Raw genomic sequence first — 19,809 nt, forward strand, 5'->3', positions numbered from 1 at the left:
AATTCTCCAATCTTCTTATGACTTATATATAGCAGCATCTGTGCTTATTGGCTGGCACATCACTGGAATTCAATTATTGTTATGAACCACTGACTAAATTAATGCTGTATGCATTGACTGTTGTGCCCTTGATGATTTCACAACCCAGAATATTCACCAATAATTAGATAATATTCATTCAACATTTTTTTATTGAGCACCTGAGTAAATACAGTCCCTCTTGGCTCCCCCTGTGTTATATGCTTCCTAGTAGAAGATGTAGGACATTTCATACAGTGTCCAGTCCTGCACACATTTAAATATATAATCCACATTAAGAATACAAAATGGAAAAAGATAGAATAATGACTAATATAAGCAATAATTTGAATCAAAAATTAAATTTTGGGTAAAATAAAACCAAGGCAGTCCAGAGATAAGAGTTACGTATAGTTTAATGTATTCAAGGAAGGAGGCAGGATGTAAAGAAAAGATGGGCCTTGGTGAAGAGTGGTAGAAACGGGGTGCTTTGAGGAAATTGGCTTCAGCCAGAGCATGAAGACAGAGTATTTACTGCTGGCACCATTAGTAAAATGGGGCAGTAGAAATATGTATGTTGAGTGTTGGAATAGAAAGATTAAGGAAAGAAGAGGCAAGAAGGCAGCTCTACAGTTGAGACAGGTTTATTGAGAGTAAACCTGAGAAGGGCTTCTGACTGGCAGGGTCAGGAGCAAACTTTTCTTACAGCCTGAGGCTTTTTTAAAGGGCCAGGTGGAGAAGTGTGCTTTGAAGCAAGATTCTGTTAGGGAGGGGTTGGGAAAGTGCTGGCTGTTCTGTTACAGTGAGGGCCCTTATGCTCTGTTGAAACTGTGGTCAGGGTTGACATTTGCAGTTTGGCCAAATGTCAACAAACAGTTCTGAGAAGTGGAAACTTGATACTTTAAGATGTTGCAGTCTCGTTAAGATGGCGATACTCTTGTTCTACCATTGAGAATATTATAAAAATAATGATGATGCTGTTGTGTTTGGGAAAAGCACTATGGTAAAGCTAAAGGGCTCTGGTATTGGATTAATTTGGCTTCTAATCCAAGCCCAATACTTACTAACTATGTGACTGAAAAACCTCCCTAATCTCTCTGAATTTTCATTTTCTTATTTGTTTTTACAATTGATCATAAATGGCATTTAAAATTGCCTCTAATTTACACTCTTCAAATTAATAAAGTGATTTTATGCACAAGGATGCATACGTATAAGAGTATTCAGTAAAACTTCACTAATTAAAGTTGTGCCAACAATAGTGTTTTCAACACACTAACAGATTTGGTTATTTAAAGAAAACCTGAGTATGCTATAAAGCTAAGAATCTGTTTTAAAATTAAATAAATTGATGAAAATTTTGTTTTTTTTAAATTTAAATGTTTTGTTGTTTCTCTAAATTACCTATTAAGGAAAAACTCTTTGCATATTAAAGTATACTTCCACCCACACTATGCTTTCATTTACATGGAAATATATAACTTTTTTTTCTCACAATTGCTTGGCCACAGGAAATTTTGCATCTCTTTTCTTTGGAATTCATTTTTTAATTGAGATTTTTTCACTTTAGAGAATGTAAGAGTTGTATGGTATAAAGGGAATGGGCCTTACATCTAACAAAATTGCATTGAAATCCCTGCTCAATACTTTTAAGTTCTGTGACCATGGCATGTATTATTTTTTTTCTAATCTCAGTCTTTCATTTATAAGATAGCAATAACACTGTCATTCACATAAGACTGTTATGAGAAATTATTGAGGCTGCACATGGGATGGTGCCTGCTGCAGGCACTCTTTTATGTGCTCATCCTCTCCTCTTCTAAACACTTGTGGACCCTGTGGACACCCAGATGCAGGGAAGAACCCCAGTGCAGCTCATCCCAAAACAGGCCGGATGTTCACTTAACATTCACACACCCTTTCTGGAGAACCCACCGACAGCCTGTGTGAATGATGTGATGTTGGTGGGAAGAGAGTAGATCCCTTTAATATGCTGTGTTTGTAAGTTTGTTTATTTTCTTAAATACAAGGCAAATCACAAACTCTTCTGGATACCAAGCAATTTTTATTGAAAGACTATACAACAAAAATTATACAGTTTTCTCTTTAAGATGATCTTTGGCTCCCCCAAAAATAAAATAAAGTCCACCAATGCAGGTAATTTCCAACATAAAAGTGCAAATAGATGAGAGTGTTCTATTTAACATAACAATACCAGCATTTGAACATTTTGAAAACCATATTTTATTAAAAAATTAATTCAAACAGATTGTTTCCTATGTTAAACCCATGAAAAGATAAATTTTTAAGGAGATCTACTACCTGACCAGGGCCTGTGCACCAACAGAGAGGATGTAATGCCTTATGGATGAAGCTTATTTATCCTTGATCAATTTTTAATTCCAGAAGGAAGGATAAACAAAAGAAGAAATTCTAAAGGCTAATCCAGAAGGACAGCAAAGTGTAGGCTAATTGTTTCCTTGTTGTCTTAAGACTTTAGAGTCTTCATTTATTTGATTTGCCTCGTTAGGTAATTTTTGGCGTATTTTCAGGAGAAATATCCATGAGAAATGTATATGAGAAAACTACCTTCCATGTGTTCTGAAGAGCCAGAATATGTTGGTCAGAATTTGAATTCTTTCTTTCACTTTCTTTTATGGTATTAGTACTTATATGGAAAAACAAGCAAACAAACATAAAACAACAGCAACAAGTCGAAGCAGGAATTCAGGTTACAAGACAAAGACTTCAATTTTTGCTCAGTAAGTACAAAAATCCCTGTATTACATCAGCTATTACAGGCTTAAGATTTATTTTAAAATTTAACTTATATAACAACTCTGCAACAAGTATTGCTATTTATTGAGTGCAATATTAGTCAGGAAATGGGTGTCCTGGAGTTGGCACTCATCAGCTCATGAGGACCAATTATGCACATCTTTTTGCAACTCCACGTTCAGTAATGTCAGATTGGTAACTTGAAATTGGCCATAGTGGGAGTATTTACACCATGGAAACTGGCAAACATTACAAATCAGGAATCATTTTTCAGAGTGCTGATTCTTAAACATTTTCCAGATTGTCATTGATTATTGCTCTAAGAAAGAATCCCAAAACCTAAGTAGCTTAATACAGTAGAGTTCTATGTACTCACTCAAATGATTTTCAATGTGGGGATTTGGCAGGCAGCCTTCATGCAGTGATTCGGAACCCAGCATCTTTCCATCTGTATATCTACCAATCCCAGGGCCTTGGAGTCCTCTGCTGGATGTCCAGCATCTCCAGCTAGCAGATGGAGGAAGAGAATGGAAAATCACACAAGAGGTTTTCACAAGTCAGTGCTGGATGTGCTATACATTACTTCTGTCCATTTTGAATTTTCAGTCCTTGGCCACACATAAAGGAAGACTGGAATGGTAGTTTAGATTTATACTCCAGAGGAGAAAAATGGTTTGTAAAATAACTAGCTGGCCTCTATCATGAGTACTTTGCAATGGTCTAGGCACAGTTGCAAATATCTGTGAATGTAGTTTATAAATCTTTGTCCACAAAACCCTTTAAGGTAGTTGCTATTATTATTCATATATTATAAACAAACGAAGCTCAGAGTGATTAAGTAACCCCTTTGGCTAGACACCTGCTAAGTGGCAGAGATAGGACACATCTCCATGAACTGATATACTGAACCTAGAGCTTTAATAGTAACAAGATTTACTGGAACCAACCATTTTGAAAGCTGATCATATTGACATTACAGGATAATTCCTGCCAAAGGCAGATCTGAGAATTGTGCTTAACCTTTCTGCCAATAATAAACTTTCAAACTAGAAACCTCAACTTATTTGTTGCATAGAGTAAGAAAGAGAAGGAGGCAAATGCAGCCAATGGTTTGAACTGTCTCATTATTCCTGGAAAGGCAGTGGGCTTCTCAGAACATCTTTTATTTACTATCGGTTCTAATCTCACTGTTTCTGTCTCCAAGATCATAAGCTTGGCTCTTACCAGTCATGAGACCCACAGCCTAACGAGAGCCTGAGAGCTGGTTTAAAGATGGAGCATGTATTGGAGATGAGAGGAGAGAACAGGAATATATTAGAATACAGACTCCGTTGACGTGACAATTTCTTATGATGTCTATTTCTGAAATGCTTATCCTAGTAGAATTAAAGCAGTTTTCTCATAACATCCATCCACTAAGTCCTTTATGTGCTTCAGACCTCTGGAATTAGAGCCACACTCTGTAGAAACGGATTGTGTGAAAAAGGAAAAAATGGTTAGCAGTAGTGCATGAGAAAAGGATCATGAGCTTCAGAGCTCTACAGATCTGGGCCTGAATACTATTGCAACTTATATCACTGCCACCATTAATACTATACTTCCTTATGTTTATTGAGCTCATATAATGTGCAATGCATAGTTTTGAGGACTTTGGACCATTATCTAATTTAATCCTTGCAACAATGGTATGAGGTCAATATTACCCTTATCTCTACTATACAAACAAGGAAGCTGAGGCATTAAATGTCTAAGTACCTTTACAAAACTTACATAGTTTATAAGTGGATAATTAAATTCATATAAAACATTAAGCATATAGTTAATAGCTGATTAACCTGAACCGTGTTAATGAACCTCTATTAAATGGAGTTGAAATACCTACATTCTTTAAAGATTAAAACAAGACAGAGAAGTACCTTTGAGAGTGCCTAACACATAATAGGAGCATGATACATGTACACTGTTTCTTCCTCAATTGAAATAAATCTAGACAGAATAGAGGGTTTTTTTTTTGTTTTGTTTTGTTTTACAGTGGCAGACATTGGACACTTTATTCCTGATAGAGGTTCGAGCATTTATGTAAAAGGAGGAAAGAAGAAGCCTAGGAACATAAGAATAACTCAGTGGCACATGGGGAAGAGGGGAGTCTCAGAGCATCAACTATTGAGGCTTCAACCAGGATATAGAAAGGATTTCACACCCAAAGTGACGGTGACCTGGCTCTCAGCATAACATCAGAAGGTGCTGCTTCTCTGAAGTTCTTTGTCAGTTATCAATTTATTACCTGTCAGCTTCAAATTTACCCTTTATTATCTGTTTTGCAAAAATATAAATAGGTCTTTTAAATAATTATTTCCCCTGCTGTCTGGCATGATGTTAAATTTTGTCAGTAGGAGACACTGAAAAGTCCCTCTAGGAGGAAGCAATAGTCCTTTCTAGTTCTGGTGTGCTCTCTTGGCAGACTCCTGCAGCATGCCTAGGTCATGTAGTATACACAGCTTCCTTAGTGCCTGGCTTCTGCAGTGCATGGATTCTCCAGCAACAGGCTCCTGAGTATGCACAGCTTCCCCAGCACCAGGCTCTTGCAGTGCACAGCGTCCCCAGCATCAGGGTCCTGGAGCACATACAGCTTGCCCAGCACCAGGCTCCTGCTGTGCACAGCTTCCCCAGCACCAGGCTCCTGGAGTATGACAACTTCCCCAGCACTTGCGCGCTATCCTCAGTACTCAGCAGCAAGTGATTTTGTGACACAGTGTCTCAGGCAAGCCACCTTTTCCCAGTACCCTAGAAGATAGATGAGTATGCATGTCAGAACTTTTCTGCCATCCTGCGAGCCATCCATACCACGACCTCCACCAAGGTCTGGATTTCAGCCCTGGGGCAATGGGTGAGAAACTCTTGATAGGGTTCTCTATTTCAGCCCTGGGGAGAGTGGTTGCTCCTTAGCTCTTCTACACCTGTGTTCTGTAGTGCACTCTTTACCTCTTATTAGCTAATCCCTTACTACTATAGTGCTCTGTTATAGCTAGTAACTTTTATATTAAACTTTCTCTGTTCAAATTTCTACATAGTTCCTGTCTTGTGATTGGACCCTGACTTATGCAGGTACTCACAATTGTCCTTAGCTAGGTGGTGGCTAAAGGGGCTCAGGACTGATTCCTAGGCCAGTAGCAAAGGCTTTAGGCTCAAAGCAAAGCCACAAAGCAAGTTAATCCATGACATCACTGGAAGCATCTATAACTTCCTGAGTTCAAACACTGACATTCTGTCTTCCCCAGAAGAAGGGGTGAATTTAGTTCTATTTCTCAGGGTGATTGGAATGTTCTTTGTCTAACGTATGTTTCAATACTAACTTAGATTCATCTATTTCTTTGTTAGAAGGAAGATCCTGAGAAAGCTAGCTTTATAGATGAGGAAACTTTCTAAACAAGATCTCTGTGGCCAAATGGTATTAAAGTGTCCTCTATGGGCTCTATAATTCCAGCTGGCCGTGTCTTTTGGCCACTGAGAAAATCTGGCTTTGTATTTCAGTAAAATGTTGAAATTAGGTTACTTTTAACTAAGCTTGAATTTGGAAAATATGATCATACTGAGTAAGTAAATCATTCTAAATAATGCTCTAAATACCTTCTAGTTTTTCATTTCTATGGCACTGAGATAATCCATATAGGATTTCTTGGCTTTTGCAGTAGTGAATATGCCAATGTACTCTGATTAAATTATTGGAAAATGTAGAGAAAATTTCTCCTTTTGGAAATAATTGTATTAGGTCAGATTCTCATCATAAGAAATTTCTTGCTAAGAAATTTAGAAAAGCAAAGCAGAAAAATCAAAAAGTTGTTTTGCTCTGTCCTTAAACTCTAAGTACATTATTCTATGTAATCTTAAGGAATGGTTACATAGAAAACATGAGAAAATATTTTCCAGATAGAAAGTTGATAGCGCTAAATAGAATAAGAACTTAGTGTATTGTTTATAAACATGCACGTTAATGTAAAATATTGTCACTATTGGAGGAATATATATGGTAACTCAATTAGGGAAATTACCATTTTCTTATAATCTTTTTCTTTAAATTGAAATATTGGAGTGTAATTTAAACTTTGGAAACTTTAAATTCTAGCTGTTCTATCACTACATACAGAACAGTTTCCCCCCAAAATATTTTCAATTAGAACATTTTTAAATTTCATCTTACAATAATATCTAGGCTTTTTCCCTATGCCCATTTAATTCTCTCAAAGAAAGATTGTCTGCTTTAGGAATAAAAATAGCTCTTTCAGGTCTCATTAGCACTAATAACAATTTTTAAAAATAATGTTAAACAAACACAATGCTACATTTCAATGTAATGTTATTTAGTGCAAGGGCAATGCCTTGCAAACCTCAGAAGAGCCTAGAAAACAGCAGAATCTAAAATTTTAAGTTGTTAAGAAAATACTAGATTATAACGAATGAGATTATTCTAATGAAGGGACAAACATATATAAAGCAATTTTAGAAAGATTTATATTTGAAATAATGATTTTTTAAAAGTTTGAACCCTATAACACAACTCATTCCCTAATGGGTTTCTGTACCTGAGATCTTCCCAATTAGCTTAAAACATGACATTTTAAACTATCAGTATAAGTCAAAATAGTTACTGTTTATTGAGTATTTGCTTTAAAATAAGTTCTTTATACATATTATCTCACTAAATATAATTTCTGGTTTCTTGGTTTAGAACTTGAGGCACAGAGAGGTTAAAACATTTCCCCAAAAGCACATAGTTGGTAAGTGGTAGAAACGGAATTTGATGTAGAAATATATGAAAATATGTACCTTTTCACTATCTTCACTATCCTACATTGCTTCTTCCTGATTCTATGGTTAATATGAGTCATTGTGGAACATAGTGAGTAACTTGGTACTATAAAGGAATTTGCTTGTTTTTGAAAAAAAAAAGGTAATTACGTTTCAAAGCAACGAAATTAGAAATATTTTTTTAAGCTTCTTTTTTAAAGCAAAATTTTCGGTTCATTATTTGAGAGACTTAATGCATGTTTTCACTTTAAGTCAAAAAATATTCCGATTTCAAGATGTATTGCCTTGTCTAATGTAGCTATGAGCCCTTCTCAAAACTGTCTGGAAGCCTGAAGAAACTGTAATGCAACTTCCAAAAGTGTCTAACCCTACTAGGGAGTAGCTTTGGCAGTAGGAGACTTTGGCTCTGCAGATTTCAGCCAAGTCCCAGCCCAAGAAGTTCAATTAGCTAGGAAAGATTAAACATCTGAAAATGTAAATTATTAGTTCAGTTGCAACTCTATGTGTTACATGTGTAGAAATGCAAAAACACATTTGTTCGAAGGATTTATCATTGACTGCCACATTGGACAGTACGAATACTTAGATATGCTTGCATAAACACATGAGTCACCTTTTATGAAATACGATTTTCCATGTAAGCAAACTATTGATGAATGTGGAGTCTAGGACATTTTCTCTTTGGCTGTTGTAAAAATTTTCTATGAACGATAAGAGAACATCTTTGAATGCAATAAGTTCAAGAGGATAGCTTGTCACTGAGGGGAAGGGAAGCCAAGGGGTCCCAACATCTCTCACTCCCATGTTCTAATGCAAGTGTGCTTGCCAGGAAGCTTTCACTGTCTGAGATGAGTCATGGGTCTTGTGAGTTTCCTCCAGTTTAGGAAAAGAGAGACACAGCTTCCTCCTGATGTCTTCTGAGGTTGACACTGTTTAAATGTGTCTTATCATAGAATTCTGAGGTCTTTTCTTTCTTTCTTTCCTTCCTTCCTTCCTTCTCTCTCTCTTTCTCTCTTTCTCTCTTTCTTTCTTAATTAGAACAGAGAATGAAATGCAAAGGGGCATTGAGGGTATGTCCACTCTGTGGATCTTATTCCAGGTGACTCATGTTTCTGTATCTCTTTCAAAATAAGTGCTTAGCTGTCTTAGTGGAATTAAGAAAGATGAGAAAATTCTGTTGTTTTTCAAACTCTTTTTTATTTTGAGGTCTAGTTCTGGAAATAATGACTGTCCAACAAATACCACCCAAACACTGATACCAGTTGCAGCTTTAACAAAAAGCAGCTTCCAGTCCCACCCTAACTTCAGCCCCCTGAAAGTAGTTATTTAATAGCTCTTCTTCTCCCCTCAAAATTTCCCTGCACTCTCTTGCTGCCTATTTAGTTAGGATATATTTGTGTTTGATCATACTAGGTGGTACTCATTTTCCAATTTGTCTGTCTGTCTCCTCTGAACTATGAGACTCCTAAAAATGCAAGCTATTTTATACATATTTTTAATAAACTAATCCTCTGTACTACTGGAACTGCCATAGAGACAGTGCTTAACATTGGAGCAACATTAAAACTTTGAATTCGTTAATTAGACACTTATTAATAAAGATAGGATAATTTATTATATTAATTTGATTCTAGACTTCTGGTATTGAATTCTAAATTCTGTTAGGATGGAAAATTTATTATAAACATTATCTTCATGTTAAATGCTATTTACCTTTTAAAATACTATCATTTTTCTATTCTAATAAAATATGACTTGTTATAAATGCAATGGCAACATATAATACGATTTTTTAAATAGAGAAAACATACATAATTCAACATCTTAATAGCATTTCTACCTCTGTTCTTATGGGGTATTTTCCTGCAATTTTTGTAAAAATATTTATATTGAATTACTACAGACACAAACAATTGTAACCACAATTAAACTAATGGTGAGAAAATTGTTGAGCAGTAATTTATAACATTGCAAAAAACATATTCTGTACCACATGGAAAGCAACAGTGAAATGTCCAACTTAACTCGTGTGTGTGTGCACACATGATACATATTATTAGATCTTCTTAGATTACTTTAAGTGTTAAATTTTTTTATTATAAAAGAAATGCATTATTAAAAATGTGAAATGTGAAAAACTAGTTTAAAAGAAATGAAACAAAACCCAAATAGAAATTAGTAAGCATATAGACATAGAGAAAATTACTATTATTATTGAATACATTTTCTTCCATACTTTGTTTTACATATTAAATTAAAATTAATGTTATATATAAAACTCCATCCTAAGCCAGGCACAGTGGCTCATGCCTGTAATCCCAGCACTTTGGGAGGCCCAGGCAGGCGGATCACGAGGTCAGGAGTTCGAGACCAGCCTGGCCAACATGAAACCCCATCTCTACTAAAAATACAAAAAATTAGTTGGGCGTGGTGACATCCGCCTGTAATCCCAGCTACTCGGGATGCTGAAGCAGGAGAATCTGGCAGGCAGAGGTTGCAGTTAGCCGAGATTGCGTCATTGCACTCCGGCCTGGGCAACAGGGGAAAACTCTGTCTCAAACAAACAAACAAACAAACAAAACCTCCACTCTGGATATTTTGTCAGTTAGTGTTAAATACTGAATGTTTTACCATGTCCTTAAAGGGTCTTAGAAAAAGCTATGATTTCATACTGTGTTATTATTTAGAGATAGCATTGGTAGTTTAACCACCTTCTTAGTTTAAACTTTTTGGTCAGATCTGACTTTTATTATATGTAAATAGCTTTAAAATATATATTTCATTTGACATATTTGTATGAATTTATGACTATTTCCATTAATTAGATGCTTAGGAACACTGTTAATATTCTTTCTACATATCACAAATTGAACTTCAGGGGACTGGATAAAAGTCTTTATTTCCACCATGAGAGAGAGCACCTTAAAGCTTAAAGCTTCATACCTTTAAACTTAAAAAGTTTTTAAAAGAAAGAAAACAAAACCCAAATAGAAATGAATAAGCATATAGACATAGAGAAAATTACTATTATTATTTAAAAATTTTTTAAGCTTAAAAGTTTGAAGATATACCATACTTTCTTGTAATTAGAAGAAAACCTTCATAACTATGGTTATAAATAGACTTTTGGTTCCCATGTTGTTTATTTGTATTTTTTCTTAAAATTAGTTTAGTTAAAATGCAAAATATAGCATCAAACAAAATTTATGCACACTAGAAAATGTACACATAAAAAGAAAATATCTCCGTTTTATCATTGCCTTGTCACTATTTCTTCATCCCCATAGTAATCACTGCTAACAGTTTCTTAAATATCCTTTGGAAAAAAAAGAACATAGCTGCATATATATGGAGATCCCTTTTCAAAACTTATACAAGTATGTTCTTATGATACAAACTTCTCTGTACTTCACTCGGTTCATGTAATATCTTGGACCTCTTTTCATATCATCATATATATAAGTCTTCCCCACTGTTTTTAATAACCACTAGAAATGTTATAGCTTTCAAAAATGTATTAGCTTAATAGACAAAGCAGTATTTCATTGTTTAAAATGTATATTACTTGTAATACTTATATCACTTTGATTTTTAGTATTTTTTTAGATATTTATTTCTCCTTTATATTTTACTACTTCATGATCTTTATCCATTATACCTGGTGTAAATGACTTTAAAAGCCATTTTAGATGGATTATTACATTTCGGAGATTCTGGAAGGATGCCTTGCCTCTATTCTAATCCCAAATCCAGCCCAATCTTTTCTTCTTTACTAAATAGATCTTCTAGTGGTAACCAGGAAGATAAGCAGCTATAGCAATGTTTCTGTGCAGTCCACAGGTTAAAGCACTCCAATAACATCCATGAGCACTTCTTTTGGAGTTAAAATTCAATTTACACATCCACTTGTATCCTAACGAATGAAAATAAACAAATACACAAATGCCTTGTATTCAACATGGGACAAGACAAACCAAGCTACCAAGGAAAGTATTACAATTTTCAAATACAAAAATGAAATAACTATGTATAAAAAATATGAAGTGATGGAGTCATAAAATAGTAGCTATCGAAAGACTAACAAAATATTAGATATATCTGGAAATGAACTAATTAGAATTTGAAAATATATAATACTTATGAATATACATTACATGATATATATCACCATGTATGTAATATAATAAATAAATGCAATGAATCTCTACCTCTACCTATTTATCTATGGTGAAAGTTAAAAACTTGGTGGGTTAATCAAAGTAAAGATTAGAAATAAAGAATTAGTGAAATGAAGACAATCTGATAATATTAATCTGATATAGTTAGATGAGGAAATGAAAAATATAAACAGGATATTTAAAAAAATCTAAAATGTACCTACTGCGAGTCCCAGAAAGACAGATTAGAGATGTCAAAAAATAGGTAATATATGAATGTTTAAAAGCCAAGAATTATCCATAAATGATTAAGTGTATGAGTCCATAGATGTAGGAAATATTATATGGCAAGCAACATAAATTTTAAAATTTACATAAGACACATTTTGGTAAACCTTCACCCCCCCAAACCTAAAAGACAAAGAGAAGATCTTAAAACCAGTGAGAAAGATAAAACAAACCAGTTACAACTCTCAGCAATGAGAACATCATACTCAATGCTGGAAGACTGGAAGCTTTACTCTAAGATCGGAAACCAGACACATAGACCCACTTTCACTACATCTATTCAACATAGCACTGGAACTCCTAGCCAGAGCAATTAGGCCTTAAAAAGAAATAAAATATATCTAGCTTGGAGAGAAAGCAGTAAAATTATTTCCCTTCACAGAAAGTATAATCTTGTATGTGAAAAATCCTGAAGATCACACACACACCCATATACATACACATGCATACACAATACTGTTAAGACTAATAAGTGAATTCGGCAGTGTGCAGTATACAAAGCTAACAGACAAAAATTAATTTCTTTCTATACAGTAATACTGAAAAATCTAAAAAGAAAATTAAGAAAACAATTCCATTTACAAAAGCATCAAAAAGTATCAAATACTTAGTAATTAAATTAACCAAGGAGGTGAATAACTTTTATAATTAAGACTACAAAACGTTTTGGAAAGAAATTAGAGTAAACATAAGTAAATGGAAAGAAAGCCCATGGTCATGGATTGGAAGACATAATTAATATTGGCAAGATGTCAATACTACCCAAAGCAATCTACAGGTTTAGTGCAATTTCTATCAAAATTCCAATGATTTTTTTTTTTTCAGAAATAGAAAAACACATTTTAAATGGGATGAAATAGTATCTCATTATAGTTTTGATATGCAGTTCTCTAATGACTACTGATGTTAAGCATTTTTTCGTGTACCTTATGGTCTTTGTATGTTTTCTTTTAAGAAACGTTTGTTCAGATCATTTGCCCATTTTTAAATTAGAATATTTTTCCTGCCAAGTTGTTTAAATTCCTTATATATCCTGGTTATTAATCCCTTATCAGAAGGGTAGTTTGCAAATCTTTTCTCCCATTCTGTGGGTTGTCTCTTCATTTTGTTGATTGTTTCCTTTGCTGTGCAGAAGCTTTTTAGATTGATGTGATCCCATTTATCTATATGTGCTTTGGTTGCCTGTGCTTTGGTCGCTGTGAAGTCTTACCTAAAAAAAAATTGTTGCCCATAAAAATGTCCTGGAGAGTTTTGCCAATGTTTTCTTCTGGTGGTTTTATATCTAGTTTTATAGCTTCTGGTATTAGATTTAAGTCTTTAGTCCATTTTGATTTTATTTGTTTGCATATGGTGAGAGATAGGGGTCTAGTTATATTATGCATGTGAATATCCAGTTTCTCCAGCAGTGTTTATTAAAGAGATTGCCTTTTCCCCAATGTATGTTATGGGTGCCTTTGTTGAAAATGAGATGACTGTAAATGTGTGAGTTTATTTCTGGATTATCTATTCTGTTCCCTTGGTCTGTGTGGTGTGTTGTGTTTTGTTTTGTTGCCAGTACATGCTGTTTTGGTTACCCTAGCTTTGTAGTATAATTTGAAGTCTGGTAATATGATACCCACAGCTTTGTTCAGTTTTCTCAAGATTGTTTGTTCAGCCATTATAAAGAATAGTATAGAGGTTCCTCAAAAGCTAAAAATATAACTACCATATGATCCAGCCATCCCACTGCTGTACATGTATTCAAAAGAAAAGAAATCTATATTGAGGAGACATCTGCACTCCCATGTTTATTGCAGCACTATTCACAATAACCAAAATGTGGAATCAATCTTAGGAGTCCATCGTAAAGAAAATGTGATACATATACACAGGAATATTATTCAACCTGAAAAAGAATGAAATCCTGTCATTTTCAACAACATATATGGAACCAAAGGACATTATGTTAAGAGAAATAAGCCAGGCACAGGAAGACAAATATTGCATGTTCTCACCCATATGCGACAGCTAAATAAAGAACACATGGAAATACAGAGTAAAATAATGTTTACCAACAGCTAGGAAGAGTAGTGGGGGGCGAGATATAGAATGGATGGTTAACCGGTACAAAAACATAGTTAGATAGACAGAATAAGATCTAGTGCTTGATAGCACAATAGGGCAACTACAGTTAACAACAATTTATTTTATATTTCAAAATAACTAAAAGGGTGGAACTGGAATGATCCTAACACAAAGAAATTATAAATGCTTGAAGTGATGGATATCCCAATTACCCTGACTTGACCATTACACATTATATGCTTGTATCAAAATATCACATGTAACTCATGAGTATATACAGCTATCATGTATTCATGATAATTAAAAAATTAAAATATTTAAAAATAGCTAATAGTAAATTTAATGTTATATATATTTTACCACAATAAAAAGTAGAAATGAAAAAAGCAAAATACCCAGCATGGATATGATACCATTTATATAAAATGTAAGTATAAGTATAAAACTTCAGAAAAAAGTCACAGTTTCCTGATACAAACTTATAGGAATATCTATGATATATTTCCAAGTATAAAAAGTAATTTGTAGGCTAATATGTATAGTATTATATTTTAATAAAAAGCAACTGGGAATATTTCAATATATCTGTAAATATAAAGGTGATAGAAGGGATAATTTATGTTGAATATGCTTATATATTATAGCAATTGTTTCAACAATCATACATTACTATCATAATTTTTAAAATTAAATACAGAAAATATAAAAGAAATAATTTTGGTAAGGTTACATTATATAGTAAGCTGTGTAAACCATTGTCTTTCACATTGGGTGAATGTATATTCCAAGTTTGAAGTATGCCTTTTACTTGTGTAACAGTACGTAAGGTATTCTCTGTCATCTATTTATTCAACCCTGTTTACAGAAGTTTTGCCACAGTACATCAAGAGTGTAAATATGGCAGACAAGCTTTGCATAATCAGGATCAGCAGCTTTGAGTAAGAAATTTATATATATATGTGTGTGTGTGTATATATGTGTGTGTGTATATACATATGTGTGCATATATATATGGCACAAACTAATTCATATAATCTGTGATATTCGGGATTGGGGCTTTTCTGGTTTTCTAAAAAGAAACAAGAAATTAAAGACTCTTGTTAAGTCACTCAAGTGAAGAACTACTTGGTTGTCCTTTTCTGGTATGCAGATTGTAGTTATTACCCAAATTGTTCTCATTTCTCAATATTCATGCCTTTTGGTAGTTCTCTCTCATACTGACAACAGGCCTACATCATATGATTTTCTTTGGTTAATGGTGCAATTAGCCTCAAGCATCATGTTGATAGGCTTGAAACACACTAGTGGATTAGGGTTTGCAAGCTTGCTATTCTTAGAACTCTGAAACTTCTTATGTGAAAACTTGGGCTAGCCTGTGGAGGATAAAAGATCATGTGGAGAGAGACCACATGATCTCAGCCAACCCACTAGCTTATTGTAGACATGTTAGGAAGCCCGCCCACCTAAGATCAGCAAAACCTGACCCAGAAAGAATTGCTGCTTAGCATAGCACAACCCAAATTACTGATTTGCAGAATAATCAAGAAAATAGTTATTGCTTTAAACCATAACTATTTTTGTTGGTTAGTTACTCAGCAAAAGAGGGCTAATACACCTGCCCTGCCCCCACAATCTTTTATATTTGCTTTGTTCCTTCTCCATTGAACTGAAATTTATTTTTAGTAGCTCGCCTTTATCTACTTTTCATTTAAACAATAATTCTTTTGCATTCATATTTTATCACTTAGATAACTTTCAATCTTACTATATAAATACAATGGCAAATAAAACTATCATAAGCAGGTTTGAGAATAAAAACAACTGATTCCAGGTAATCTTAGAACACATTAATGGAGAACAGAAGTACATGGGTGACCTACAGAGTGACCTGCAATCATGAGCATTTATCACGTTGTTGACATCGGCAAGAGAATGTAGCATGGGCTATGACAACACTTTAGGAGCTCTATTACACTAAGGTCGCATTTCCTGTCTGACTTTACTACACTACTAACAGTTAAAAAATCCTAACATCACTGCATCTCCTGTTTCAGCCAGTAAATGAGTTTTCTTTTTTTTTTTTTTTTTTTTTTTTTGAGACAGAGTCTTGCTCTGTCCCCCAGGCTGGAGTGCAGTGGCGCGATCTCGGCTCACTGCAAGCTCCGCCTCCCGGGTTCCTGCCATTCTCCTGCCTCAGCCTCCCGAGTAGCTGGGACTACAGGCGCCCGCCACCTCGCCCGACTAGTTTTTTGTATTTTTTAGTAGAGACGGGGTTTCACCGTGTTAGTCAGGATGGTCTCGATCTCCTGACCTCGTGATCCGCCCATCTCCGCCTCCCAAAGTGCTGGGATTACAGGCTTGAGCCACCGCGCCCGGCCGAGTTTTCTTAATAATTTTAAAATAATCAGGATCCCATGCATACTTAATCTAAAATTGCATATGCATTTATAAATATAAAAATATTTAACATTAAATTTTTGAGAGTACATACTTTTATTATATTCTAAGACATTTATTATGTTACTATTACTCATGGTAGGAAGACACTTGCATTGGACTTCCAATGGATTTTTAATACAGATTGAAATAAAAACATACATAATTCCTGATGTTAAATTGAATCAACCTAAGCAATTCTGTTAAGACCATTGTATTAGTAAAAAGAAATATCGCAAAGCTGACATAGCAAATAATACCAAAATATCAAAGGCTTAAAATAATGTTTTCTTGCTGGTGTATTATAGTCCAAGGCTTGTAGGCTGTAATTTCTGTTCCTTCAAATTGGGGCCCAGACCTATTCTATCTGATAGAACTAATGTCATTTTCACTTGACCTCTATGATCTCCATAGAAAAAGAAGTGAGAAAGAGAATATTGTGAAGCTCTTATCTTAGTTGAGAAGTGACACCTGACAGTTCTAATCATATTCTTTGCTCAAAAACTATCATATGACCTAATTATCTTTAGACTACAACTAGAAAATATGATTTAGCCCAGAAAAGGGAAACAGGATTGGCAACCATCTATCTAGTCTCTGCCACAGCCATTAAACCTGGTTTTTCATACCACACACCTGAGTACATAAAAATTGTATCTAAATATAAAAGGGGTTTAAACAACAATTGAAGTTAGTAGCAACTAAGTGATTCTCATAGAAGTTAAAGTGGCTGAGTGATATGGATACAGTCAAGAAGTCAGCCATGTGTTCTTGTGTTCATGGTGCTTTAAGATATGTGAACATAATGACGGCCTTCTCTAGAGTTCAGATTCCTTTTTTATACTAGAAATAAGGAATTAATCAATTTCCAATTTTAAAGAGAGATTGGCAAATTGTTCTAGGAATATTCTGAGATGATGCTGGTGACTAGGAAAGGGCTGAGACAGGCTCCCTGACCTTCCTGATCACTTCCTCACTCCACATCTACTGACACTCTAGGCAAAAATTCAATATTGTAGTTTATTAAGAACAGATTTTTCCTTTCTGTACATATTTCTTTCTGACTTCAAAGCCTAAAAGGAAGAGACTTATAAGCATGCTATATGTGTGTGTGTGTGTATGTACATGAAACATCTTCATTCATTCAACATTCATGCAATGTTTTTAGTGACTTCATTTAATTTATTTTGCTTTTATTGAGAACTTACTATGTGACAGGTTTTAGATTGGGAAATGGGAATACAAAGATAAATAAGCTATAAATATGCCTGTGAGGAACTTAGAGCCCAATCCAGGAAAACCCATTTAGTCATTCAACAAAGATTCAATGAGCGGCTACATAGGAGTCAGGCACTGCTCTTATGAAACTGTTCAGGGGAGACAGTAAAGCAAATAAACACATCAATCACATTGGCAGGTGACAAGCACTAGGAAGAAAGTCAAGCATAAAATAGTGGTGGGAGGGTGACTGAGGATGGGCAGGAAGACCCTCTAGTACTTGAGTTAAAAGCAAAAGACACCCTTGCCAAGCTGTGTAGTCAGAGTGACCATCCAGTTAAAAGACAGGCAGAAATGGATTAAGTTCAAGAAAAGAATGTAGTCCAGGAAGGCAGGACATTCATGGCTGAGGGAAGGGTTCTGTCAGCGAGGGTTCTCGTCCTCATCATTGCTTCCCACCCACTTAGACCAGGTCCCTATGGAGATCTGAATGCTCCTGGTAGAAACTGAGTTAACAGTTTTTAACACTGTATTAGTTTGCAAGGGTTGCCATAAACAAGTGCAACAGATGAGGTGGCTTAAACAATAGAAGTTTATTTTCTCACAGTTCTGGAGACTAGAAATTCAACATTAAAGTGTCAGCAGGGTTGGTTTCTTCTGAGGCCTCTCTCCTTGGTTTGCAGATGACTCCCTTCTCCCTGTGTCCCCACACAGCCATTCCTCTGTCTATGTTGTCTGTATCCTCATTTCCTCTTCTTATAAGAAAACCAGCCATATTGGACTAGGGAATACCAACATGGCGTCATTTTGCCTTAATTACCCCGTTAAAAGCCTTATGTCCAAATAAGGGTCACATGCTAAAGTATTAAGGGTTAGGACTTCAACATGAATTTTAAGGAGGCACAATTCAGCCCATAACACATGCCTTAAGTTAAATGTGCAGGCTGAGAGCAGGAAGATTGTTTACTATTATAATATGATACATTTAGCCAAGGGCTGGGTCATGAGGACATGATAGGCTATGAGAAAATATACATTTTAAGAGAAATGGCAAACTCTTGGGTTTTTGTCATGTTATGTTTCTTTAAAGATCAGTTTGGTTGCTGTGTGGAGAATGAATTCTCTGAATAATCAAGAAATATAGGTGATTTGAATTAGGGTGTTAGAGAAGATGGCAAGAATTGCTCAGATGCAGGATCTATTTTGAGGTAGAGTCAGCAGAATTAGCTGATGAAGTAGATGTAAAGATTAGTAGGAATAAAGGAATTAAGAAGGACACAAATGGTTTTAGCTACTGAGTGTAGTCAGTGGATTCCAGCATCTACTCTTTCTAGCTATGATCTCCAGCAAGTGACTAAATCTCTATGAGTCTCTGTTCCTCACATGTAAGATGGAGCTAATAATATTTTCTTCCCAAGTTAGTTGTAAGGATCAACTAAAATAATGCCTGTAAAATGCCTTGCAGAGGGCTTGGAAAAATAAATTGTCAGTGAGCATATTAAGTGCCAGTCACATCTAGTTAAAGATATGTTCATGAAGCAGCTAGGTAGTATCTGATTAAATGTTCAAATGAGAGGTGCCCACCTCATGTTTGAAATAAGGGAAAGCAACATGGACCAGCAGGAGAAGCTCCCTCAGTGGGGTGAATGTTGGAGTGATTGTGGAGTACTATAATAGGACTTCATTTCATTGAAGAACAAGAAGCCCTGAAGTTTTAACTGGCTTATCCAAGTCAGAAAGTAGTTTGTCCTAAATTAAAGAATCCCAACTCTGCTACCCCCAGCAGAGCATGGACTTGTGAAGTAACCACTCTCAGCTACAGTTTCTTCTAAGTAAAATAGATCTGTAACCTGGAACTGTATCTTCAATTTATTTTTAAAATCTCAGAAAAATTCAATCTTACTTTATAAGGTTAAAAAACATAGATTGATGATCCTAAAAAATATTTAAAATATATATTTATTTCTTGGAGCATTGTTAATGATTCATTTACATTTTTGAAGAATATTAAACATGATCTAGAGAAATATTACCATATTAATAC

This window comes from Papio anubis, chromosome 14 (assembly GCF_008728515.1).
Source record: "Papio anubis isolate 15944 chromosome 14, Panubis1.0, whole genome shotgun sequence".
Lineage (NCBI taxonomy): Eukaryota > Metazoa > Chordata > Mammalia > Primates > Cercopithecidae > Papio > Papio anubis.